The sequence below is a fragment of the Podarcis liolepis genome, assembly GCF_965112155.1.
Source record: "Podarcis liolepis genome assembly, chromosome: W".
Taxonomy (NCBI): domain Eukaryota; kingdom Metazoa; phylum Chordata; class Lepidosauria; order Squamata; family Lacertidae; genus Podarcis; species Podarcis liolepis.
The window spans coordinates 11529167-11556495 of record NC_139568.1 but is presented as its reverse complement, the minus strand read 5'-3'; the positions used below and the strand labels follow the sequence as shown (position 1 = coordinate 11556495).

General features: G+C 44.2%; 1 long non-coding RNA gene across 1 annotated transcript in view; it reads right to left on the bottom strand.

The window, feature by feature from the left end:
• The window catches only part of LOC310697730, a 434827-nt gene extending 415581 nt beyond the window's left edge, over positions 1 to 19246 (bottom strand). The window contains exon 1 of the long non-coding RNA XR_014521171.1: positions 18872 to 19246. This is a non-coding gene — a long non-coding RNA (uncharacterized lncRNA). The remainder of the gene's footprint in view (positions 1 to 18871) is intronic.
• Positions 19247 to 27329: the final 8083 nt, after the last annotated feature.

The window sequence follows — 27329 nt, the reverse complement described above, 5'->3', positions numbered from 1 at the left end:
ACCATTACTGGGACTGTCTGGAAGAGAAAGAGCATTTTTGGCAGAACATTCATTTTTACCTCTGCTATTTTTCCTAGTAGGGAGAGGTTCATTCTACTCCATATTTCCAAATTTCTTTTTATCTCAAGCCACACTTTTTCATAATTATCTTTGTAAATATTTATATTTTTTACAGTTAACCATATCCCTAAATATTTTACTTTTTTATGGACTTCTATCTCAATACTTTGCTGCAACTCCTTTTTCTCTTCTTCCTTCAGATTTTCTACTAACAACTTAGTTTTATTTCTATTTAATTTAAATCCTGCCACTTCCCCAATTTTTTGATTTTTTTCTATAACTCTAGGGAGAGAATTTTTTGGATCTTCCACTGTAATCACTAAATCATCAGCATATGCTTTCAGTTTGTACACACTTCCCCCAGTTTTTATCTTATATTTCTGGCAAGTACTTCCAGGACCAGAATGAACAAAAGCGGTGATAGCGGACAACCTTGTCTAGTTCCTTTTTGTATCTTACAATCATCTGTTATCACCTGATTTACAATTAATTTAGCTTTTTGTTCTTAATATCAATCAATCAATCAATCAATCAATCAATCAATCTTTATTACGGTCCAGAGACCCAACAAATCGTTACAAAGCAATGCACAATTCATATAGCCTACCTTCAGGTTAAACAAGCATTTTGTTCAAAAGATAGGGATCATTGGTTCTTGCAACCACTGATAAAAACTTTGCCACTGCTAGTGTTCTAGCGTATGTCCGGTCTTCCAATAGGAACCTGACATAGCGAGCCTCTGATTTTCCCGGGAAAGGTACCAGCAAGGGTAATATCAGTTCAGCCCTGGCTTGCTCACATTTTGCACAGTGCAGCAAAATATGTTTTATGGAATCGATGTCTTGAGCACACGAGCAAAGTCTGTCCTGGTAGGGAACTCCTCTCAACCTGCCATCCAACACTGCAGAAGGAAAGACGTTTAGTCTGACTTTGGTGAAAAGCCTTCGATAATTTGGGACTGTCAGGTTTTTAATGTAAGATGTTAACTTAAAGACATGCCCATATTGTACTCCTACTGCCAGCAGACTACAGACTGCGTGTGATCGAGATCGCAAGTCACTGTGTGCATTACCCCATAATCTTTGCTTTAACGTCTTTAGGGTGCCTTCATAACCCAGGTAATACAGTTGGAGGGGTGACAGACCGATAGAGGTGGCTTTTCTAGCCATGGTTTTCTGCCATTTGCTGACAAACTCCTCATTGGTCAGGTGTTGGTACAAACCCTTCCCTAGCTCAAACACTGAAATCCTGAGCCAATGTTTTAGGGCAGCCCACCATGCTTTAGTTGAAATTGGGCATTCACCAGCTTCTAACAGAACTATGGAGTTGGGGACACAGTTGGGTACCTGCAGCAGAGATCGTAGATATTTCAAACCGGTCTGGAATGTGAGATGATGGCCGCGTCATCCGCATATAACAATAATGGGGTCCTTCTCATTCCTATTTTTGGAAGGTGTCCATCTGGGTCCATTAAGCTCCCTTTTAGGTCATTTAAGAATAGGCAAAACAGTGTGGGGGCCAAAATGCATCCCTGTCTCACCACCCTAGTCATCTTGATACTGTTCGATAACTGTCCCTGCCGACCGCATCAGTCTTGCAGTTTGGTTCCATTGTACAGTGCTTTTATAAGAAAGAGGAGTCGTTTGTCTTGCAAAATCAGATTTAATTTGGACCATAGCTGGGATCTGGGGATGGAATCAAACGCTGATTTCAGTTCCATGAAGGCCATGAAGAGTTTACCCTGTAGAGGCCTGGTATACTTCTCAGCTAAGAAGGACAGCATTAGACAGTGGTCTGATGTTGAATGGTTCTCACGAAAGGCTGCCTGGGCTTCAGATAGTATATTATGTTCATTTAGAAAAGTTGTCAGTTTGCTACTAAGGAATCGGGCATACAGCTTCCCAATTATTGAAAGCAGGCTAATTGGCCTATAATTGGAGGTTACATTTGGGTGGCCTCTCTTAAAGATTGGGACTACTATAGCATGTTTCCAGCTATATGGTACTTTACCCAAGTTATTTACTACCGTAAAAAGTGCTGCCAGAAGGGGGGCCACCAGGGGGCGCATTGGAAGATGGCCGACAATAACATCTCTCCGACCCACACGAGGTAATTAAGAGGCTGATATGGGAGTATGCAGCCTCCCTTGCCCCCCAAGGGAATGGGGGGCACTGCCTTGCCTGCTGTGCCCATAATTCACTCCTGGATTTGAAAGAAGGGGGTGAGGGTACTAGGCACGAAGCCCTCGGGTGGGGTCGGCTTCTCCTGGACGCTGTCTCTAATCGCGCACTGGTTTGCATCAGCTCGAAATATATACCGTATTTTTCGCTCTATAACACGCACCTGACCATACCACACACATAGTTTTTAGAGGAGGAAAACAAGGGGAAAAAATTCTGAATGAAACAGTGGATGTATCATTTTTGTGCCTCATGCTGTGGCCACAGACATGTGATCTGATGGTGAGTTTTGGGTAGCCCAATGCAAAAATCCTGAGAATCCCTGTGGATCTGTGCTTTGTAACCACGTTTTTGCACCATTGTGGCCCCAGGCAACAGTGGGTGCGTGATTTTTTTGGTGCAGGCTGTAGCCATGGACATGCTATGTAATCTGATGGTGAATTTGGGGTGACCCAATGCAAAGATCCTGAGGATCCATGTGGATCTGTGCTTTGTAACCACGTTTTAAGTGGGGAGGGAAGGAAAAACACAGAAGGGACAAGCAGCACGAGAGGGGTGTGCAGAGAAGCAGCTGGCTAAGAATGCAGGAGAGGGGTTTAACGGGAGGGAGGAAAGGAAGGCAAAAGTTTTCCCCCACACACCCACCCAAGCCAGGCCTCTCTCTCTATCTCTCTCCCACCTGCATGTTTTCCGGCTGCTTGCGAGTCCCTAAAATGCTTCCCTGGACGCAGCAGCACCGGAGCACTGAGATCCTTTCCTTTCCCCTCTGCTTGCCTGGAGGGGAGGGGATTTGCCTGCTCTTTGTTGCGTTTGAGCAAACAGCAACCGAAACAGAAGAGGGTGGGCAGTAAGACCCTGAGGCAGAATGCAGGAAAGCAACAGCTTCCTCTCTCACGGAGCTCCCTTCTCCCTGACGCGCGCAATTGGATTTTTGCCTGATTTTTCCCCTGCGCTCGGGAGGGTTGGCTCCAGGGACCACACTTTCGCTCAATAACACGCACAGACGTTTCCCCTTACTTTTTAAGAGAAAAAATCTGCGTGTTATAGAGAGAAAAGTACGGTAATTGGAAAAAGAAGCAAAATGCACATACTTCAAGCGAAGATCGGGAGTAAAGACTGCTGATTAATGGGATCTCTGTGATGCGGAGCGACGGGCTGGACAATAAATTAAGTGAAGACTCATCATTAAAAGATCGGTATGTCGGAGCAAAATGGAAAGGGGGGGGGAGGAAAAAACTTTTCTTTTTTTGTCTTATGTGAGTACCCAATAACCCTCCCCCCCAGAGAGAAAGAATCGTTGCAAATTACTAATCACATGCAGGAGATTAATAACTGTGTGGAAATGAATTACTGATCAAAGAGAGGACTGGTGGGAATCATCAGGAATGGAAAGAAAGCATTGTGACGCAGTTACAAATGGAGATTCGTTAAGACAGGCCTGCCCACAGGAGGACGATGGGAAGGAGGACCATGGTCATCGGAATGTGAATTTGACCTGGCAGGGCCCCCTGAGATACAGATTGGCAAGCCTGTGGAAATCAACGGACAGACTGTGGGAATGTTCTTTATGGAGGTGTGGAAATGGCGTCTGTTCTTTATGTGATATGGCTCTTGGAGAGTGTAAAATCCACACAGGATATGTTTGTTTTCAACCCGCTTGTGAAGATTATCAGAGATCACAAAGAAATGAATATATGATAACAACAAGAAGATGAGGAAAATAACAAAGAGACTATCTGGACAGAACTGGACAGAACTGTGTAATTAAAGCAGCAGCAAGAGTGATGTTTGGATCCCTTTCGGAGCTCGAATTATGGGTACCCCCAACAAAATTTTAAAAATTTGGCTGTATAATTTGGAACTAATGTGATTTGGAATTAATGTGATTTGATTGGCCTGTTAATAAAAAATATTTTTTTAAAAAAAAAGAAGTGCTGCCAGAAGCAGAGCCCACCAGTGCTGGTTTGATGTAATCAACTCTGCTGGGATAAAGTCTTTCCCCGGAGCATTTCCGCTCTTCAGGTTCCCAATTAATGTATAGACTTCCTCCACAGTAACAGGCCTCCAATGAGGGAGCAGTGACAATTCTGCCCTGTCATCATCCTGGAAGCTGGAAGGGACGTTTGGATTTTCCATAAATATATTTCTGAAGTGGTTCTCCCAAACCTGAACTGGAATGACACAGCTGGGGGCTGAAGAGCTATTTTTCATTGAGTCGGAGACCAGTTGCCAAAAGAGTTTAGTTTCATTGTTTAGTGAGGCATTCTATAGCAGGGACCAGGAATTTTGTTCGGACTGCCTTTTCTTTTAAGCCAAAAGGGCTTTATACTCTTTTTTGATTTTGAAAAAAGATGGAGGTAAGTAATTTAGTCTAGCGTTTCTATAGGCCAAATAAGCATTCCTTAAGGCTTCCTTCTTTGTGCGGCACTCTTGGTCAAACCAACCGCGCCCTTTAGCAGTGTGTGGCTTGCCGGCTGAATTTATGTTGACAGAGACCACATCCTGCAAGGACTCAATGAGATTTTGGTAAGCCGTCAGGGAGGAATCTATTGATAAATTGTTTATTATAATTGATCTTAACTTAATTGCAGTTTGTGAATTCAATCTATTCTCCACTGCAATTGCTATCTCAGGTGTCCATTTTTTTCTATGCAATGCTGGATCATTTGCTTTATCTATATCCTCATGTTCTATGTAAGAGCGCTGAATTGAATTTTGGCCAGTAGTGGAGACGATTACAGGTAGGTGATCGCTTTCAGTCCTATTATCTATGTTGAATTTTTTAATTGATTCAAAGGCCTCCCTGTTGGTGAGACAGTAGTCTATTATGCTGGCTCCATTTGTATTTATGAATGTGTACTCGCCTTCTCTGCCCCCGGGGAATGCCCCATTAACAATGATAAGGTCAAGACTTATTTGTAAAAAAGCCAGGCAGAAGCCAGCATAGTTGATTTGGCAGTCTTTCGAATGTCTACGAGGGGTTGGGTTTAGAAAGACGGCACTATTTTCCTTTAGATCTCTTAATATTGGGAATTTTATTTCCAGGCTATCATCATTTGAGCCTATTCTGGCATTCATATCTCCCATTAGGTAAAATGGTGGTCTGGGGTACTTAATTTGTAGGGAATAAAGGAAACTATTGAATTTACGCCATGTGCTCTCAATCTGTGTTTGCACTGTATATGGTGGGATATAAGCTGAAACAAGAATGATACTCTTGAACTCCAGATGCAAAGTGATCCCCAGCGCCAGCTGCTTGAAAACTGAGCACTCAGTAACCTGTGACGCCAATTTAGTGGAAACCAGAGTTACTAGCCCCCCCCCCCCCCGTCGTCCCCTTCCAAGTGGTTTAGAGGTCTTGATTTCATAGGCATGGTAACTGTTGAGAACTATGTTGTCAGTTGCCCAGGTTCCCTGCAGCATTATTATGTCAAAACACGTTATACATTCACGAAATGGCTCGTCCCATAGTTTGTTGGCCCAACCCGCTATGTTCCATGAGATAATGTTAAGGCTGCTCGTTCCATAACTGGCTTGGCTTCATTGTGGTGGGGAAATTGTTATCAGCTCTCCCACTGGTTTGGTAGTGATGCAACAGTTCTTAGGATATGCACGGTGTTGTTGTTCTCTGGGTTGAGTTGCAGCATTTTCCCGATTTCCCGGCATCGACGGTGTTATCTGAATTGCTGGGACCATTGGGGGGTCTTCGTCAAAGATAATTAAATCTGTCTCTGGCTTTCTGTGTGTCACATTTCCCTTGGGAGGAGCGTCACTTGGCATTGGCTGATCAGATTCCAGCCGGGGTAAAGAGTGGTGAAATTCTGGATCTGCCAAAGGCATAATGGAGTGTCCTATCTTTGAATTATCTAGATTGGGCTGGCGTTCTTTTTGTGTTTGGCCTTTTTGTTCTGACGTTTTCCTCTCCAAGGGAGTGTTACAGCTGGGTTCACTGCACATATCCATCTTTGATGGCCCTTCTGAATGAATCATGGCCCTATGGCGAAAGCCCTTCAGCAGAATGAAATCGGCCTGTAGTTCTTAACTTGTGTTAAATCGGAGTCTTGTTTCGGGATGAGTGTAATAAATGCTTCTTTCCAAGTCTCAGGTATGTCTTTTTCCTTCAAAATATTATTCATCACTTCTTTTAACGGTACCGTCAGGGTGTGCCTCAGTTCTTTATAATAACTTGACGTAAATCCATCTGGTCCTGGGGCTTTCCCTTTTTAAAATTCTTTTATAACCTCTAATATTTCCTCGTTCTCAATTGGGGCATTCAGTCTGTCTTTCTTTTCTGTCGGGATCTTTTGCACCTTTTTCCCTTTTAGATATCTATTGTTCTTCTCTTTATTTCTGTACAAGTGTCTATAAAAGTCCAAGAAACCTTTTCTGATACCTTTCGGGTTTTCTATCTCTTCTCCATCCACAATAATTTTATTGATTGTATTTTGTTCCTTCCTTCTCTTAATTTGCCACACAAGCCATTTTCCTGACTTGTTGGTGAATTCAAAATTTCTTTGTCTTAACCTTTTGATATTCCATTCCACCTCTTTGTTTATTATCATTGCAAATTGTGTTTGCAAAGCTTTGATACTTTGTTTTATTTTTGAATTATTTGGTTTCTTAATTAGTTTTTGTTCATTGTCCATTATCTGTTTTAAAATTTCTTTCTTTCCTTTCTCTCTGTGCTTATTTTTAATTGCGTTCTGTTGAATGAAGAAACCTCTCATTACCGCCTTGCTTGCATCCCAAACTGTGCTCATCTTTATACCTTTATTACAATTGTCCACAAAGTATTGTCAACTTCTTTTGTGCCTCTTGTACAATTTTTTGATCGTCTTAGAGGTAGTCATTAATTCTCCATCTAAATGTTCTTTCTTCATAGCCTTTAATCTCCATTTTTATAGGACTATGATCCGAAATTACTCTTGGTTGAATTTTGATTTGTAGGATTCTTGGAGTTAGCTTGTTAGAGACCCAAATTTGATCTATTCTTGACATTGACTGATTTGGTTCTGAGTAGAATGTAAACTGTTTCTCTAATGGATGTCTAAGTCTCCAAATACCAATTAAGTTACAATTCTTTGTCATCGTAAAAAAAAGTCTTAGGTAGTTTTCCTTCTTTACTGGCTTCTCTAGCTCTTAATCTGTCCATCTCCATTGAAACTATCCCATTCAAGTCTGCCATCACTATAATCTTTTGATCCATATATTCAAACAGTCTTTCTTCTAGGTTTTTGTAGAAATCAGTCTTATTTCCATTAGGTGCACAGATCCCGACTATTATTAGTTTTTCGCCTTGCCAATTGACCTGGACAGCAATGATTCTTCCTTCTTCATCCTTAAAAATTTGCTGGGCTTCAATTTTATTTCTTATATATAAAATAACTCCTCTTTTTTTCCCTTTGTCAGAAGATATAAATTCATTTCCTAATCTCTTGTTAATCAAAAATTTTCTATGTCTTCTTGCCATGTGTGTCTCCTGTAAACAAATAATGTCCAAATTTTTCCTTTTTAAATATTGTTCACTTTTATTCCGTTTTTTTCTGTCGTTCATCCCATTAATATTCCAATTCCATAATTTCATCGCCATATTGATTTCCAAATTAAAATTAATTAAAATTATTTTTTTATAATCTGTCCACTTCTTCTTCTTCTTGTTCCCCCTCCGTCCCTTCCTCTTTTTCTTCCTCGTTCTCTTCCATATGCGTCCCCCCAGTGGCGCTCGCACCTCCTACTGCTCCTTTTTCTTCCTCCTCCTCTGCTGTTAATTCCTTGTATCTTCTCTGAAATTTACCTGTTTCCTCTGGGCTTGTAAGTCTGTGTTTCTTGCTTTTGTAAGAAAAGGAAATCCCCTCCGGGAATTCTCATATGAATTCAATCTTATTCTTCTTAAGAATTTGTACCAATGGTTTATATGGGTCTCTTCGTTTCAATAATCTGATTGGGATGTCTTTAAAAATAATTATATAATTCCCGCCGATGTTTAATCTTTTTTCTGTTTTTTTGGAGTATCATATTTCTCATTTCTCTGTCTTTAAAGGTGATTAAACAGTCTCCTGGAACTTTTCTTGATTTAGTTGTTCTTACTCTCATCCTGAATGCATTCTGTACTGTTCTTGCCACTTCTTCAGTTTGTATCTCCAACCACTGTGCTATCTCCGTTATTAGTTTCTCGCTAATATTCTCTCCTTGAACTTCAGATACGGCTCTCAGCCTAAGGTTCACTTCCCTCTGCCTTAGTTCATTCATGGCAATAGCGTCCCATATCTCCTCCTGTGACTTATTAATTTCCAATAGCCCCACTTTGATTTTCTCTTCCTCACGCTTCACTTCCTTCATTTCAATTCTTGTCTTCTTCATCCCTTCCTCCAGGGATTGTGTTCTTTTAGACACCTCTTTAATTTGCCCTTCCAGTTCCTTTACTGTCTCATCAATTTTTATGTCCATTTTACCAAGTCTCGTATCTAATTTCTCTTCTAAGTTCTTTTCACTTTGCCTTATTTCCGCAAACATTTTTAATATTTCTCCTTTAAAGTCTGATTCTTGCTTCGACCCCCTTCTGTCTGCTGGTGTTCCTCCCTCACCTCCTTTCTTCGATTGGTGAGACATTTCCTCAAATATGCTTATATACCTCTTATAAACAGTTCCAAATTAAATCTGAGATAACAAAATCCCACCTCCACTTCCCATAACACAAATCTCTATTAACTCTTATCCAATTGATAATATCTATTAATCTTATACCCTTCAATTCAAACTCAATAATTTATGCCAAAAAAGAATGTATAGTGTTGGATTTTTAGTTCAGTTCTTTGTATGTTCCAATTCCCGATCTCCACTTATAGTTCAATTATCTTCAGACCAATCCGATCCTTACGCTTACAGCAGAGTTTTAAAACAAAGGCCCAAATATAGATATTCTTCTTGCCACCAATTAGGCTACTCCTTATGGAAACCTGTTATAGTCCAATTATAATCCAATTGTATTCCAATATGCACCAATAATAAAAATCTTCTGCCACCAATTAGGCTAATCCTTTCCGAATCTTTATGATCCAGCTGTAATTCAATTTGTAATCCAATTTGGCTTTTATATTCCACTTTTAATCCAATTTATTTTATAATCCAATTTAGTTTTATAATTATTTAAAATTAAAAAATTGGAAGTTGAAAAATAATCTTCTAATCTTTATCTCCCAGCGTAAAATAAAATAGTCCTTTTCAAAATTGAATCAAACTTATATCCATATACATCCAATACATCCTGATGAGAAACATCCAAATGACTACTTTAGAGGAGTTAAAAATTTGAAATTGAGTAAAGGAAGTCCAGGAAGAGAGAGGGGAAAAAAACACCTATCACCACTGCAGGAACAAGCCAAAAACAAAAGGAACAGAGAAAAAAAAACAAGTTGTAATTTCTCTTCTGACCACCAGAGGCAAGAACACCAGAAGAACTAAAAGTTTCAAATTTTACTTGTAAATTTAGATTCCAGATAATAATAATGTCCAGCAGAAAATAAAAAGAATTCTTCCATTTATTAACCCTCCAAAAAGTGGGCAAAAGTGTCCAAAATGTAGAAAAGGAATATGCTTTCTCTTCCACAATTACCTCCATCTGTCTATAAAAAGAAACAATGGAGTCAGAAGCTCCTGTTCCGTTGCACAGTTGTTGTTTTTTAAAAAATGAAACTGGGAACGTTTTCCCTTTTTCCTTTCTCTCACAGTTACAAAGAGGACCTTCAAATTCCAATATTTATCCCTCTGCCCCCCCTTTTAACTTTGTTGCGCTTTGCGTTACTATATCTTCTTCTTAAAAAGTTATTTCTTTACAAGTTAGAAGGGGAAAAGAAACAAAAGCTGCTAGTGGCAACTCCCTTTCACTTTCTCCGCTTTGCTTTTGTTAATGCGTCTAAGCTGATTGCAGATGACAGCTGACCTCCGTATTTATTCCTTTTGTATCCAAATCCTTCCAAATGTTAAAATCAGTCTTTTTAAATCACTTTTGGGTCCGAATTTCTTGCGATTGAGAATTAAGCGCTTACCCTGCAAGCTTGGGGCTTCGTTTTCCGGAGGTAGCTATGGCTTCCCTTCAGCCCGCTTCTCCCCCCCCCGACGCACTCTTCGCTCCACCGGGAGTTACCTGGCGGCCGGGTGGTCTGCGTTTCGGCTTCAGCGGGAACCAGAGTACCTGGACACCCTCCAGATACTACTCCTGGGGGCCACTGCGCCCTGTGGCACCCCAAATTTCCTCCGAAAAACCCGGGATTCTCCACTTGGAAAAATCCCCGCTTGCGACGAGTTCGCGCTCAACCGGAAGTCCTTCTTACCAAACATCTTCTCATAGGGAGTACAACCAATAGGTGATGACAGTCTCCTGTTAAAGGAATAAATAAATATGTTCAAAGCCTCCCCCCAAAACTTCTCAGGGAGAGTGGCATCATGCAACAAGGTTTTTAGGCCTTGGAGCAAAGTCTGGTTTGCTCGCTCAGCAAGTCCATTCTGCCATGGAGATCTAGGCGTTGAGAGGTCATGCTGGATTCCCTTCTCAGTCAGGAAAGCTTCAAACTGCTGAGAAGTGAATTCCCCGCCTCGATCAGTAAACAAACAACCGATACGTTTACTGTGAGCATTCTCCAACCAAGCACAGAATGCCTTGAACCTAGGAAACACTTCTGATTTCTGCTGCAGCATAAACACATGAATGTACCTGGAAAAAGAATCAATTAGAAACATGAAGTACCTTGCTCCACCCAAAGAGGGCGCAAGTGGACCAACCAGGTCTGCGTGGACTAGCTGGTAGGGTTTGGAACCCTGCCTGCTAGACTCCTTGCCTTTTGGAGCAACCTTCACCTTGTTCTCTGCACAAGATACACATTTCATGTGAAACTTACAGGGCTTGATGTTCAAACCCTGAACCAACTCAGGCATCTTGGCCAGTGCCTGCCAAGACATGTGACCAAATCTTTGGTGCGCCTTGTGAATACATCCTGCATGAAGAACTTTGTTAGTTTGTGCAACACAACAAGAATCAACATTAGACACAGCAGCACCATTGTCATCATAAGTTATACAGAACAAACCATCTATAAACTTTGCATGCAAAATGTCCTCTTTGCCTTTCCTGATGACACAGACGCTCCTCTTGAAGGAAATCTCAAAGCCACGCCCAGTCAGGTGTGGGACACTGAGCAAATTGTCTGCAGAATCTGGACCATAAAGTACGTCTCTGATGGTTGTGTGCAGACATGCCAGTCTCACAGTCCTGACTCCTGCGATTCGCAACATCTTTCCATCAGCCTGGTGGATCTCTCCATCTTGAGGTGTGAAGGAGATAAAGAGATGCTGGTCGTTGGCAATGTGCCTTGATGCTCCAGAATCTACAACAAATTTGGCTTTGGCCTTTGGAGCAGCTTTTCCAGCAAGCAAAACCTTGTCTTCCACCGGCTTGGGCTGCTGCTTGCCCCTCTGCTCCTGCCCATCAAACGTGCCTTCGGCTTTTGGAGAAGCAGTGCCAGCAAACAAAGCCTTGTTTTTCCCTGGTGTGGGCTTTCCACCCCCCTTTTGCTTCGGGCCATCTGCAGGCTTCTGTCTTTGTTTACTTCTGGCCTTCTGGCTATGGCGGCCAAGAGGGCCAAAATGGAGCCCGGCACACTTTCGCTACGCACCTCTGCTGCCTGTGCCGATCACGGAAACGTCCTTCTGCCTCTTTGGCCGGTTTAGCAGAGCGAACACAGCAGTCAGAAGCGATTGCAGTGTGTGGGTAATAAATCAGAACACACACAAGCCGTTCTCTTATCTTCTCCAGCCTTTAATCGTGTAGCATAACATCGTAAATTTCACCCGGCGACAGTTCGCACATCTTTCCTCTTGCAGAGCGTACGAGAATAAACCACATGGAGGAAGCCTCTCCCATATGTGTATTGCAGCCACGCCTCAAGATGTGAGACGTCACTCAGAACTCTTAACCCTGTAAGTTCTGAAACCCTTCACACACCCTCTCGTCTTGCATCTTGAGGGAAACTGTGAACACCTATTTACACCTCTTTGAGTTCAACTCACCTCCCATTGCCTTTTGCCTCCCTCTGGCATCCGTCCCAGGCAACTGTTGAACCCCTTCAACACTCCCAGAATCGCACTGTGCGAAACCAACCCACGCACTGGTGACCTCAAACCTCTCAGGTGGAACCCCCTTTGTGGTGCGTGTTGACCGTCTGAGCACAAACTCAGGTGCTCCTCCTGACCCACTGGGGTCAGCAAGCGTGTCCCCTACATCAGAAGACTCCCCCTCTGACTTGCTGCGTCTTCGGGCCTTCTGGACTTTGCTAACAGGAGACGAAGGCTCACTCTTGGGTTCTCTCTTAACAGCCTGTGGAGACACCCAACCCTGTTCCTGACCCTGATCAGAGACCTGGTCCTCAGCAACAGGCTCAGCCTCTGCCTCTCCTTCCCCCTCAGAATCAGACAGACACTCTGAGAGAACGTCAGGACCATCATTGAGTCTTGACCAACCATCCCGCTCACAGAACTCAGCATGCTTACTGATCAGAAGCTTGGTCTGATCACCCCCTGGGTATGCAAACTTCCACCCATTTGTCGCAGGTTCATACCCACAAAAGATCATTTTTTGGTACCTCGGACCACCTTCCTTCCGTTGAGCCGTTGGTATAGGCACCCAAGCCTTGGAACCAAACACACGGAAAAAATGCACCTGTGGCTTTTTCCGGTGCAACAGAAAAAACGGTGTGTCACCTATAACTTGGTTATAGGACCTGTTAAAAGTAAAGCTGGCAGTTTTCCAAGCTTCACTCCAAAAGCTCTGAGGCAACCCAGAGTCACACAGTAGAACCCTGACAGCTTCAGCCAGTGTTTTACTCCTGTGCTCTGCCACGCCTCTCTCCTGAGGAGACTTAGCACCCGTCACCTGGTGACGTATTCCCTTTTGCTTGAAAAACTCCTTCAGATCAGACCCAGTAAACATTGACCCACGGTCGCTCTTGAACCCTTGCACCTTGGTGGAGAACCTCAGTTCCACCTCCGCAACCCAATCTTTAATCAGTTGCGCCGCCTCGCCCTGCGTCTTCAGCGAGAAAGACCAACCGTTCTGACTAAAATCATCTGTCAGCGTCAGCACAAACCTGGCCCCACCCAGACTTGGACACTCCATGGGTCCAAACAGGTCTGTGTGTACAAGCTCAAAAGGTTTTGTGGTTACCCTCTCCACCCTGGGATAACTGCACCTTTGTACCTTTACCTTTCTGCATGCCCTGCACTCTAGGGATTTCCCACATGCTTTGAGTTTGCAACCCTTAGTGCAGCTGGGCAACTTCTGAACATCTTCCAAACTGCTGTGCGACATTCTCTTGTGCCACAAGTGAACACAAGAATCATGACTGGGAACACTAGCACACTGTGCCTGTGCTCTTTCGGCATTCCCCCCACCCTCCAGAGGTGTCTCCAGAACAAAGAGATTGTTCTTGCATTCCACGTTGACAAGCTGTTTCCCCCCTCTGGAAATGGAACAGACATCATTTTCAAAGCAAACCTTGTACCCTTCCTTTACAAGAGCAGGTACAGATAACAGACAACAATACATCTCTGGCACAACGTAGACTTCCAGCTCCGCCTGTAAAAAGGAAACATAAACATTTGCCACGTTAGACAATGGCCTTTGTGACCCATCAGCAAACACAACAGTTTTCCCAGCTGAAACAGCCCTGCAGTTCCGCATCTCGACAGCAGGTGTCTCTCTAATCAGGTGATGGCTGGCTCCCGAATCGACTATCCAGCGCACCACTGTGTCCTTGCTGGAGTTGTTCTTTAGGGTTGCCATGGAAGCAGTAAGATGATAAGAACAGTCTCCCCTCTCTGAGTCACGTCCTTCCTTCGCGTTCCCACGCTGGCCTCCTCTCCTGGACTGGTTCCCATGGGAAACGACCTTGGATACATCCTGCCCGGCCTCTCTGCTCCTCTGTGGACAGGATCTTTTGAAATGGCTGTTGGAACCACAGACATAACACTGACGAGTGGAAAAAGCCTGAACAGAGCTTTCAGCTGGCTTGCCCCCCCCCCCCCGCAACCGGACGGGCTCCCTGTGCCAGCTCTGCCCTCTCTGACACGGCGTTCCTGTTCGTCAGCCAACCGTCCTGTCACATACTGCAGAGTAAGATCTGCGGGACTCATCGACTCCAAAGTTAGACACAAATTGTCATAACTTTTGTCCAAAGAGCTGAGCAAAATATAAACCTTCAGCTCCTCTGAAAAGTTGACTTGCAACAGCCTCAACTCATTGAAAACAGAGAGCATCTCAGTAACATGCTGTCTGATGTTGCCACCTGGACGCAACTTCATCTCAAACAAGCGTCTAGTGGTGTGGATCTTTGCACCAGCCGTGGTCCTGTGGTGCACTCTCTCTAGAGCCTCATAAGCTTCCTGAGCAGTGTCAAGACCCTCGACCAAAGGCAGCTGTGAACCCTCCAAACTGAGCACTATAGCTCCCAGGGCTTTCTGGTTGCGCTTTTGCGAAGCATGAGCAGCTGCTACATCTGCCGCCGATGCGCCTGCTGCAGCCTGTAGAGGGGGCCCCTGGGTCGCCTCCCACAGCCCCTTGGCTACCAGTCAGGCCTTCAGCTTCCGGCTCCATTCTTGCCAGTTTTGTCCGTTTAATTTTTCGAAGGGGACGGAATATGATTCATGACTGTCTGCCATCTCCTCCCCTGGGGCTGAGCGTACTCACGAACAACAGCAGTAGCTCCTTCCGGCTCCCGTCAGATCAGCTTCTCCTCCCAGCGAGCTCCTTTCAGCCTCAAAGAAAGCAAAGCTCCAGCTGGCTCCAGCGTCTTCACAGCTGGCTTCCCCCACACACGGGACGTCTCTCCTGCAACAGCTTCAAAGCTTTGGCTAATTGCCCATAACCTATGGCGGCCAAGAGGGCCAAAATGGAGCCCGGCACACTTTCGCTACGCACCTCTGCTGCCTGTGCCGATCATGGAAACGTCCTCCTGCCTCTTTGGCCGGTTTAGCAGAGCGAACACAGCGGTCAGAAGCGATTGCAGTGTGTGGGTAATAAATCAGAACACACACAAGCCGTTCTCTTATCTTCTCCAGCCTTTAATCGTGTAGCATAACATCGTAAATTTCACCCGGCGACAGTTCGCACATCTTTCCTCTTGCAGAGCGTACGAGAATAAACCACATGGAGGAAGCCTCTCCCGTATGTGTATTGCAGCCACGCCTCAAGATGTGAGACGTCACTCAGAACTCTTAACCCTGTAAGTTCTGAAACCCTTCACACTGGCCTCTGCGAAGATGACCTTGGTTCTCATGGGAAAGAGAGCTCTCAGCTGCCGACTCCTTGGCTCCCCCTGGAGGCTGGAATGCTGCCTGGGATGACATCACAGTCAGCTCCCCCTGCAGCTTGCAACTGGTGCCCTCGGCATCCCTGCAATCACTCTCGATCTGGGAAACAGCCAGGACCTCCGACGCAGTCAAACTCTGGGCTGGGATGACTGGCAGATGGGCTACTTTCAAAGCATTCCACATCTGATGAGCTGTCGTGCTGCCAGCCAGTGTTGCAATTTCCTCCAGAGAGACGGACAAGACTATTACGTCTATGACTATTTCAAAATAGTCTCTCAAAGTTTTTTGGGCCTTTTTGTACACTTCTTCATCTCTAAATAAGGTGTCATTCATCCTCCATCTGAAGGAGCCAGCTGTTGTTTGCTTCATCTCCATCTTTACGGCGTTATGGTCGGAGCAGGTTTTTGTGCAGATTTCAACTTTTTTTTATCTTTGGTGCCATTCCTCTAGTAACCCATATTTGGTCAATTCTAGTCCATGTCATTTTGGCTTCAGAAAAGAAAGTTCCCTCTCTCTCAAGTGGGTTTTTTGTTCTCCAAATATCGACCAAATCCATATTGTCAGTCATTTCAAAAAAAGTTTTTGGTAGTCTTCCATCTTTAGTAACTACCTGTCTTTGTGCTTTGTCCATATTTGTAGATACTACTCCATTCATATCTACCATCAAAATTAGGTTATAGTCCAGATAATCCAGCAAAATCTCATGCAACTTCTTAAAAAATTCAGATTTCCCCTCATTTGGTGCATAAATTCCTACAATCAAAAATTTCTCTCCTTGAACTTGAATTTCAATTGCCAAGAGTCTTCCTTGATCATCTTTAAAAATTAATTTCGGCAACAGCCTTTCCTTTGCATATATCACCACTCCTCTTTTTTTAACTCTGTCAGATGAGATGAATTCTTGTCCCAATCTTTTATTAATAAGTATTTTCCTATGTGACCTCATCACATGTGTCTCTTGTAAACAAATCAAGTCCAATTGTTCTTTCTTTAATATATGAAAAACACTTTTTCTCTTCCGGGGTATATTAAGACCATTACAATTCCAGCTTAGAAGTTGCAGAGCCATGATGAAGTTATTTACTCTTCCCTCCTACTGCTCCAAGTAGTTGTTCTTCTTCTGTCGGTAGTTGCAGTCCAAATGATAAGTTTGCTATGTCCAATATTCCTTTTCCTGATGAGATTGGCTCCTCTCCAGATTCTGCCTCTTTCTGAAGATCCTCTTCGTGGTCTCTCAAAAACTTGTCTTTATCACTCACTGACCTTATTCTTATTTTCCTTCCTTAATTTTAAAGGATAGGCCTTGGGGGAATTCCCACCTGAAGAATATGTTATTTCTTTTCAGTAAAACAACCAGATCTCTGTAGTAGGTTCTTACATCCAAAATGTGTTTCGGTATATCCTTGAAGATCTCCACCTGAGAGTCTTCAATTTCCAGTGTTTTTTGGTAGTGCAAATTCAGAATTTTGTCTCTTTCTTCGTTTGATCTTAAAGTTATCAAACAGTCTCTTGCCTTGTTCCTTCTTTGTCTTGTGCCAAGTCTAAAAGCACTCACTATCTTGAATTCATCCTTCTCCAGGCCCTGTTGCCAAAAGTCCGAAAATTCTTTTGTAAGAAAGTCCACCAAATTATCCTTCTCACTTTCAGGTACTGCTCTGATTCTTAAGTTTCTCTCTTTTCTTTGCAAATCAATCATGGACAGTGTCAAATCATGGTCCTCCAATTTCTTAAAGACCGGTGGTATCTTCTCCTGGGTAGCAATTACGATTTCCTTAGCCTCCTCTGCAATCTTTCGAGTTGTAGCCGATTCCTCTAAAAGTTTTTCAATAGTCTGTGTATTAGAATTCACCTTCTTTCCGAGCTCATTTATGCTTGTAGTATTTAAATCAATTTTCGCTGAGACCTCAGCTACTTGCTTGTTAGTTTCTGCAACTTGTTTACTTGTCTCTGCCCCTTGTTTCGTTAAATATTCCAAAGATTCATTAATTTTACCAAGTGCCTTTGCCAGTGCGTCTTCAGATGACATAGTTTTTAATTTTGTTTGCGAGGCAGCAGCTGCTTCTGAACCTCCGGATGTTGAAGCCCTTCTTTGTTGTGAAATATCAGTCTTATATTGTCTGCCGGATCTAAGACTTTTTTCCTGTACCAGTTCTACTTTCCCTTTACCATCTGCCATAACACTCTCATGCCAAGCCAAGGTCAGTCTCACACCTGTGGTTTTGTTTTGAATAGGAAATTTCCAGTGGCTCAGCTGCTAGTGGCTTAATTGTTATTATTGCAACAAAGTCTCCTCTAGGGGGAGAAGTTTCCAGCTTCACTTTACAAGTTTGAAACAAATGTATTCTTTAAAAATCCCCCATATCTCCTAAAAAGCCACAGTTTCAATTACCTCCAGAGTTACTTTAAAGCACAAAACAATCCAAAAACAGTCCAGGGACACTGTATCTTTTCACAGAATTAGCTCAAAAGTCACTTCCAGAATCTTTACCTTAACGTGCTGACAGTCCGCAAGTCGGCTTCCCTATCAAGGCAGTCCGTCCCCAGGGTTTAAGACAGTGGATGTATTTTTATTCTCTCCTTTTCATGCAGGTATAAAAAGTACAGTTTCCTCCCCCACCGCTCCTGCAAACGGGAGGAGGGCTGCTTTTTAAACGGTGGATTTGCTCTTTTCCAAATAAACTTCTCCAAAGGTTACAGCTTAGCAGTCTCTTTGCTTTGATCTATCTACAGAGCGGAAAGGCAGACTTCCTCTTTATACCTTTCCCGTTTCGGTACCAAAATTATTCAAAAATTTAGCTCCAATTAATCCTTTAGTCCTACTCACGGGTAGTTGCTTTTAAATCCAATTCTCAGGAAGAAATCAGCGCTCTCCGATAATGGTGATGCGGCTTCACTCCACGGACTGGGTAAACAACTCTCAGCACCGCGCCGCTCACCCGCTGCTGTTCTGAAGCCTTTAAAAAGGCTCCTTCACAGTTTGGGGGGGTGCAAAAGGTGCCCGCCGAGTCTCCTCGTTCACAGGCTTCACCACCTGTGATTTTTAGGGGTCCCCGCTTCGACGTAGCGGCAGGACACGAACCCGCGGAGCAGACTCCCTCCGGAGCTCAGAGGGAAATCCGCCATTAATCGCTGGCGCTGACTGGAAGTCCTCTGCTTCTCATTTTGTATTGTATTGCATTGTATTGCATTGTTCGGTCTCATGTCTCTCATCCTTCTCTTGGCAATGCCCCATAGATTCTCTGTGGGGTTCAGGTCCCCAAATCAACACAGACTGTGGAAACTTCACACTGGACTTCAAGCATCTGGCATTGTGTGCCTCCCCATTCTTCCTCCAGACTCTGGGTCCTTGGTTTCCAAATGAGATGCAAAAGCTGCTCTCATCAGAAAAGAGATTTGGGGAGCCATGTCATCAGCTGGTGTTGGTCCACTGTGCTTCATTACGTCCAGGGTCAACGCAGCCGTCTACCAGGAGATTTTGGAGTACTTCATGCTTCCTTCCGCAGACGAGCTTTATGGGGATGCTGACTTCATTTTCCAGTAGGACTTGGCACCTTCCCACACTGCCAAAAGTACCGAAAACTGGTTCAATGCCCATGGCATTACTGTGCTTGATTGGCCAGCAAACTCACCTGACCTGAACTTCTGGTTCACTCACCCTTCTGATGGGATTTCTTTATCCCTCTTCAGTGAGCAATCCATCTGGAGTACCTAGGAGTTTATTCCTGTTATCTCTGTAACTTTGTTGTAATTAAGGTAAAGGTAAAGGTACCCCTGCCCGTACGGGCCAGTCGTGTCCGACTCTGGGGTTGCGCGCCCATCTCGCTTAAGAGGCCGGGGGCCAGCGCTGTCCGAAGACACTTCCAGGTCACGTGGCCAGCGTGACAAGCTGCATCTGGCGAGCCAGCGCAGCACACGGAAACGGCGTTTACCTTCCCGCTAGTAAGCGGTCCCTATTTATCTACTTGCACCTGGGGGTGCTTTCGAACTGCTAGGTTGGCAGGCACTGGGACCGAGCAACGGGAGCGCACCCCGCCGCGGGGATTTGAACCGCCGACCTGACGATCGACAAGTTCTAGGCGCTGAGGTTTTACCCACAGCGCCACCCGTGTCCCTTTGTTGTAATTAGTCACCGCTTAATTACAGCTTTGGGGGAGCTCCAAAAGCTGCGACCAACCTACTTGATTCCTCTCAGGAAGTCCCAGAAATGGTTCAGTTTCTTTTGAGTGATAATAATAGCTTTGTAATGCAGACTCTATGCACTGGCTGCAAAATAATAATAATCAGGAAAAATGAAATAGATAAAATTGCTATAAGTTGTTTTGGTGATTCAGATGTTTAAACTGAAATTAAGTTAGATTTTTGCTTTTGGGTATCTCTGGTATCTCTCTTACATCATGGATGTTGGCTTATATTATGGATGTATGCTCTGTATTTTGTTAAATACTATTGCTACAAGTTTGCCTTGGACTCTGGGTAAAACAATAAACTAAAGAACCGAACTGTCAGTTAACTTTATTATAACTAACAGATATCTTGTACAAGGCTATATTTCAAAGTTTAACAAATCAGTCCAGTTCCTCTGATGGAGCTTTGCAGCCCCTTAGCTGAATTTGAGATGGAGTGCAGGGTTCAACCTCCAATCAGACCTGTTATTTAATAGTTGGGTATGTTAGAATATTCCATTCCACCTTAAAAGGCATGACTGTTGTGTGTCACATGCTTGTTTACACTCCAGCACAGTTTGCTGGGAACTTCCGTTTGTATATGGCTATTGTTTTCCTGCCTTGCTTTGGACACGAAGGGGAGAAGACATGTTTTCCTTTGTCCTGGTGTATGCTGAATAAAACTGTAAATATGCTCACATATGCCTCTCCCTTCCCTTCTGTTGTGAAGTGTTTTACTCTGCTGGCTTGCATGCTCAGCTTCTGAAAGCTTCTGAAGCTCGGGTTGCAGTTTCTTGCTGATCCAAGGAGTGGAGTTCGACCGGTGGGCTGGGGCCAGCTGGGGGCTTGCCAATTGCCTCTGATTCCTTGGCTGCATCCCAACAGGGTATACTTACAAGCAAGGAAGGAGGCTGAAGATTATGGTGCTTTCGAATGGTCAGAGAATTAAGTTCTGTTTTGTTTTTCACAATGATGTGACATTTGGGAACGGCAAGTCTGTTGTCTGCATGGCACTTGTCTGTTAGACCTGGCAATGGGCCAGTAGAGTTTGCAGAGCACTAGACTTGTCTAGAGTAAGACTAAGACTTTGTTTAAGCATGCAAGTTCAAATCTGATCACTTTTTGTTTTTGTTTTTCCTTCAGCTAAGTATGTGGATTCAAAGCTTCGTGCAGGAAACAAAGAGGCTACTGATGAAGAGCTTGAAAAGATGTTGGATAAAATTATGATTATATTTAGGTTCATCTATGGTAAGAGCTGGACTTCCTATTTGCACTAGACACCTGCACATATCAGCAAAAATTGGCTCAATAAGGCTGAATGAATCCAAAGTTTAACTGCTATTCTCCCAGTTTCTTAGCTAGTAGAATGGCTTTTATTTTGGGTTAGATCTGCAGAAATGAGGGTTAAGCCCTAGTTAACTACTCAAGGTCACATAACATTGGTTCCTTGCCCTTAACTCACAGGGATGACTGTATACACATAGGTGTTTTATGAATCTGTAAGCTATTTGACTTGTTAAAGAGTTGGTGGGGATGAGGTGGAATGCATGGACAGCAGCTACTTTTATTGTAGAGCTACTTTGGGGAAATAATAAGGATTTGGAGTCAAACACTCCACTCCCATTCACCCTTCCATTTCTCAAAGTAAGCTGCTAGGAAGCCCATACATCTGAGTTGGTTTGGGAATGGTTGATGCTCAATGGTTCCCCTTAGGGCAGTGGTTTTCAACCAGTGTGTTGTGACAACCTGGGGTGCCTTGAATGATGATCAGGTGTGCCACGGGCAACAGTGACCTCCATCCCTCTTTCCTCCCCTCCCTCCTCTGATGCCCTCTCATGCCTCTGCCTCCCAAAGGATTGCACGGCTGTTTGATGCAGTGGCTTTGGCTATGTGAGATTTTGACCAGCTTCGGCCCATCTGAAGCTGATACAGGCTCGTCTTATCTTGAGCCCAAGCAGAGTAGTCCAGACAGCAGAAGGATAAGCAGTATGTGCCACATTCTTAACTTTATTTATACTCTATGCTGAGAGAATACAAACATGCATCTTGCCTCTGTGAGAGCAGAGAAGCAACCGTCTCTCTAACAAAGAAACCGAGAGAACACTGAAAAACAGGAAACCAGTGAACGTCACATCCAGTCTCCCATTCCCATGGAAATCCAACAGTAACTTGGACTGTGGAATGCAAAACAATGTCTTGTGACTGCAGTTGCTGCTCAGTGAGAGAAATAGAAACCAACATCCTCCCCCTTTCTGTGAACATCACTGGGCAGCATGTTCGTATAATATCAGTACAAACCCAACTTCTGCACATAGGTACAGTGTTGATCCCTTGATACAATCTTGGACAATACATCAGCAGGAATTTCATTACCTGGCATATAGGACACCGTCACGAGTCCCTTCTGAACACATTCCCTAGTATGTTGCAGTTTCAATTGTAAGTGCTTTGTGCTTTGCTTACAACCTTCAGAATTCAGCAAAGCCAAACATGCTTTGTTGTCTTGATAAACCTGGATTGGACATTTGACAGGAATTTTCATGTCTTTGCACAATTGTAACAACCATTCACAATCTTTAAGTGAATAAGACAGTGCATTCAGTTCAGCTTCACAAGTACTTAAGCTAATTGTTGTTTGCTTCTTGCATGACCAATCAAATAGACCCTGATTGTACATGTAGCAAACTCCAGACGTACTTTTCCTGTCTGTAGTGTCACCATCAAAACTTGCATCTGCAAATATCTCAAGACCACCAGACTTCTGATTGTTAAATCTCAGTCTGTAATGCATAGTGCCTTTCAAATAGCGTGCTATGCGTTTCAGAGCTTTCCAATCCTTAACAGTAGGATTGTTGACTTGTCTGCTTAGCAAATTACAGCTAACAGCAATGTCAGGTCTTGAACATCTGGCAATGAAGTTTAGTTTGCCTAGCACACTTCTGTACAGTGTAGTGTCAGAAAATGCTTCTTCAGTGTCATCTACCTGATAACCTGTTGTCATCGGTGTGTCTACAGGGTTAGCATCCATCAGGTTTAGTTTGCTTAACACATCAGCAATTTTCCGTGACTGGTGTACTAGAATGTTACCATCCTGATCTCTCTCTATTTCCAGAAATAGGTAGTTGTTTACCTCACCAAGATCTTTCATGTCAAAGTGCTATTTCAGTTGAGCTAGGGCGTTATTGTACATTGTGACATCTTTCCAAAAGAACAGAATATCACCAACATAAAACAAGCAATACAGCTTCTTTTGCCCTTCCTCTTTGACAAATACACATGGGTCAGCTTTCCCTTGCTGAAAACCTAGAGAAAACAACACTTCGGTGAGTTTAGAGTGCCAGCACCGTGCACTTTGCTTGAGACCATATAGGGACTTCTTCAGAGAACAAACAAATCCCTGTTTTACCTGTACGCCATCAGGTGGAAGCATATAAAGAGATTCACCTAGAGATCCGTACAAAAACGCTGTATTCACATCGTGGTGACTAACGTGAAGATTCTCTTCTGCAGCAAGCTTGAGCATAAGCCTAATGCTCTCATACCTCACGGTGGGTGAGTAGGTCTCGTGATAGTCTTCACCTGGTACCTGTGAAAAACCTCTGGCTACCAATCTGGCTTTGTGTCTGACTATCTTGCCATTCTGGTCAGTCTTTGCTTTGAAGACCCATTTGCTTCCAAGTAGTTTGATTCCTGGAACTACTGGAACTAGCTCCCATGTTTTGTTCCTCTCTAAGGAATCAAGCTCAGCCTTCATGGCAGTTAACCATGGCTCAGCATCCTTTGAATCCAAATCCTGGATTTCTTGGAAACTTGAAGGTTCAAATACCTTCTTGGAGCTTTTAACAGCTGCTACTGCTGTCTTAGCAAATTCATCAGCAAATCTCTTTGGAGGTCTGCCTTTTGTGGCTTTCTGAGACCTGCGAATTAGCCTTAAGTCTTCAACACTCTCCTCTTCCTTCTTAGGAGAAAAGTGACCTATTGTGAACAAAGGTTCCTCCAATTCTTGATCAGAGCCTTCAGAGGGTCGCATAGAGGCTTTCGCACTCTTGAAATCCTCTGAATCATCTGATTCAGTCTCTGACTCAGGATCAGGACCTTCATCAGTGGGTGTGGGTGGTTGCGGCAGCTGTGGCTGTTGCTGCTGCTGTTGCTGTGGCCTATCCTCAGTCTCATCACTGTCATCAGGATAACATTGGAAAATTCCCACATTCTCCCCCCACTTGGCATTGTACTCAACACTTCTTGTGAGCCTAATTGTCTTAGAGTCAGTCATCATTATTCTGTAAGAACCTTTCTGATAACCTAGAAAGATACCATGCAATCCACGCTTGCCTAACTTGGAGCTTTGTGGTGTGTGAACCCACATGTCAGAACCAAAAATTCTCATGTGTTTGATGTAAGGCTTCTTGCCAAACATCTTCTCATAGGGGGTACAACCAATCGCTGAAGATAACCTGCGATTATAACTGTAAACAAAACACGAGAGAGATTCGGCCCAATAGCTCTGGAAGATTGGCATCATGCAGCAAGGTTTTTAACCCTTGAAGCAATGTCTGATTTGCCCTCTCACAAAGTCCGTTCTGCCATGGCGAACGAGGACTAGACAAATCATGCTGAATTCCTTTCTCAGTCAGAAAAGCTTCAAACTGCTGAGAAGTGAATCCCCCCCCCCCGCGATCAGTGAAAAGAGTCTTTATCTTCTTATCATGCACATTTTCCAACCAAGCACAGAATTCCTTGAACCTTGGAAATGCCTCTGATTTCTGCTCGAGATTGTACACATAAATATACCTGGAAAATGCATCAATGAGAACCATGAAGTACCTGTTTCCACCCAAAGAGGGTGACAGTGGACCAACCAAATCAGCATGAACAACCTGGTATGGTTCTGTAGCTTGCCTACTAGACACCTTACCTTTCGCAGCCATTTTCACCTTGTTTGCTGCGCATGCCTTACACTTCATGTGGTACCTGCAAGGTTTAATAGTCATACCTTCAACCAAGGCAGGCATTTTAGATACTGCCTCAAAATGCAAATGACCAAATTTCCTGTGAAAATCGTGAATACATCCTGCATGCAAACTTTTGTTAGAACCTGCAATGGAACAAGTTTCATCCTGCACATCATCATCAAAATACAAAACAAACAAACGATCAACATATTCAGCATGCAATACATAATCGTTTTTCTTTGTGATGGTGCACTTCTTGTTCTTGAATGAAACGTCAATTTTCCGTTCATTCAGCTGTGCAACACTGAGTAGATTGTGTGAAGCATCTGGAACGTAGAGAACATCTTGTATCGATAAGTCCAAACTGTGAAGAACAACAGTTCCGTAGCCTTGACTGGGGATTGTGTGGTCATCCGCCTGGTGAATCGCACCTTCCTGCGGTGTAAAAGACACGAACAGTCGCTTGTCATTGCATAAGTGGTGCGTTGCGGCCGAATCCACCACGAAGAAAGATCTCGATGTCTTCTGGACCTTTGCAACCTTTGGAGTGAAGCGTGAGACCATTGCCTTGTGCTGCGTTGTCCTGGACACTGGACCTTTGCCTTTGCCTTTGCCTTTTCCACGCGATGAGCCTTCACTGCGTTGCTCTGTCTTGGCCCTGGGAAATCTGCATTCCCTCTTCATATGGCCTAGACGTCCACACGAGTAGCATTTCACTGCCTTCAAAGCTTTGGCACCATCAGGTGGTTCCACTGCATTCTGGGATGACGTCTGTGAAGACTCCCCCTTACCTATGCAGCTAGCACCTCGCCTGTCTGCTTCATTCAGAATCACGGCAGTAACATGTGCTACTGTGATCTGAGCAGTTGGCTGAACAGCAATCTGAGTGGCAACGGGCTCCCAACTTGGACCCAAAGAATGTAGTATCATGAAGGAATACACAGCCTCTGGAAAGGTGAGTACTCTCTGTTGCAGCTCATGTCTCAGATTCTGCATCTCCATCAGATGCGTACGCACATCTGCACCTTCAGCAAGTGCCATATCATGCAGCTTGGCATAGTAGAACAAAGAAGCACCCGCCTGTGTTCTCAAATGAGCATCTCTCAAAGTGTCCCAAATCTCTCTGGCTGAGGTCTTATCACGCAACAGACAGAGCTCTTCTGGGGAGACTATCAATGTAAGAGTTCCCCTTGCTTTGGAATCCTTAGCTGCCCATTCATCTGTTATTGGAGCTGGGGGGGGTGTCTGTAATAACATTAAACAGACATTCTTTACGCAGAAGAGCCTCTGCGTACAGTACCCACTCCGCATAATTCTTCTTATTGAGCTTTGGAATCCCGAAAGCATCCCGAAGAGCCGCCATGACTCTGGCATTAGCCTTCTGCGTCATTAATCAAGCTGCGTCTGTGTACAGCTGCTACCAAAAGCACTTGTAAAAGTACTTTCGGTTTTCAAGCCTCCCAAGCCTTGGAGCCTGTGCCGTGGCAAACGGCTTTAAAAGTTCAAAGTCCAGCCATAAAGCCATTAATTAGGAGCTGGCAGGCTGCCCGGAGCAATGAGCACATACCTGTCATCAATCTTCTTGACACGCAGAGCAGATAAGACCCGATCCGTCTCTCTGCCTCTGCCGGCATTCCGATCCTCTGTTCCTCTGTTCCTCTGCCAGCAGCCATTCTTCAGCCCGATTCCGTTTTTCTGGGCCCATAACCAAAAATGTGAGATTTTGACCAGCTTCGGCCCATCTGAAGCTGATACAGGCTCGTCTTATCTTGAGCCCAAGCAGAGTAGTCCACACAGCAGCAGGATAAGCAGTATGTGCCACATTCTTAACTTTATTTATACTCTATGCTGAGAGAATACAAACATGCATCTTGCCTCTGTGAGAGCAGAGAAGCAACCGTCTCTCTAACAAAGAAACCGAGAGAACACTGAAAAACAGGAAACCAGTGAACGTCACATCCAGTCTCCCATTCCCGTGGGAATCCAACAGTAACTTGGACTGTGGAATGCAAAACAATGTCTTGTGACTGCAGTTGCTGCTCAGTGAGGGAAATAGAAACCAACAGGCTACAAGCTCTCCAGGCGAATGGTGCCTCTGGGGCTGGCCAGGGAGTGCTGGTTGCTAGGAGCTGAGGTGAACTCAGACCACAGCCAGTAAGTCCACCAGCCCTTGCTGTTGGGAACGGACGGACAAGTGGGAGGCCAGCCAGGCAGGCGCTATGCTGGCCTTTCTTGTGCTTGCTGTGTGCAATGCCTGCCTGGGAGCTGAGTGCCCTGTTCCAAAGGGGAGCCTTTCCACCATGCAGGCCTGGTGGCACCCACTGCTTCCCTAGTTGAATAAAATGGTGGCCTCACATTCACCTTTTGCCAGTCACTGTCAGGCTGCTAAAGCTGGGGGCATCCTCTTCCCAGGCCCTTGTGGGGTGGCATGAGAAGACAGCTCTTTGGTGGCTGCGATGGCTGCTGTAGGACTCCCAAGGAGAGGGAGAGGAGAGGAGGCTGAGGGAACACTCCATAAGGGAGCATGTTCGAAAAGAGATGAGGGGCTGCTGGCTCTGCAGGCAAGAGGTGACATAACTGGGCTTCTGAGGCTCAGAGCACATTTCCTCACAGGG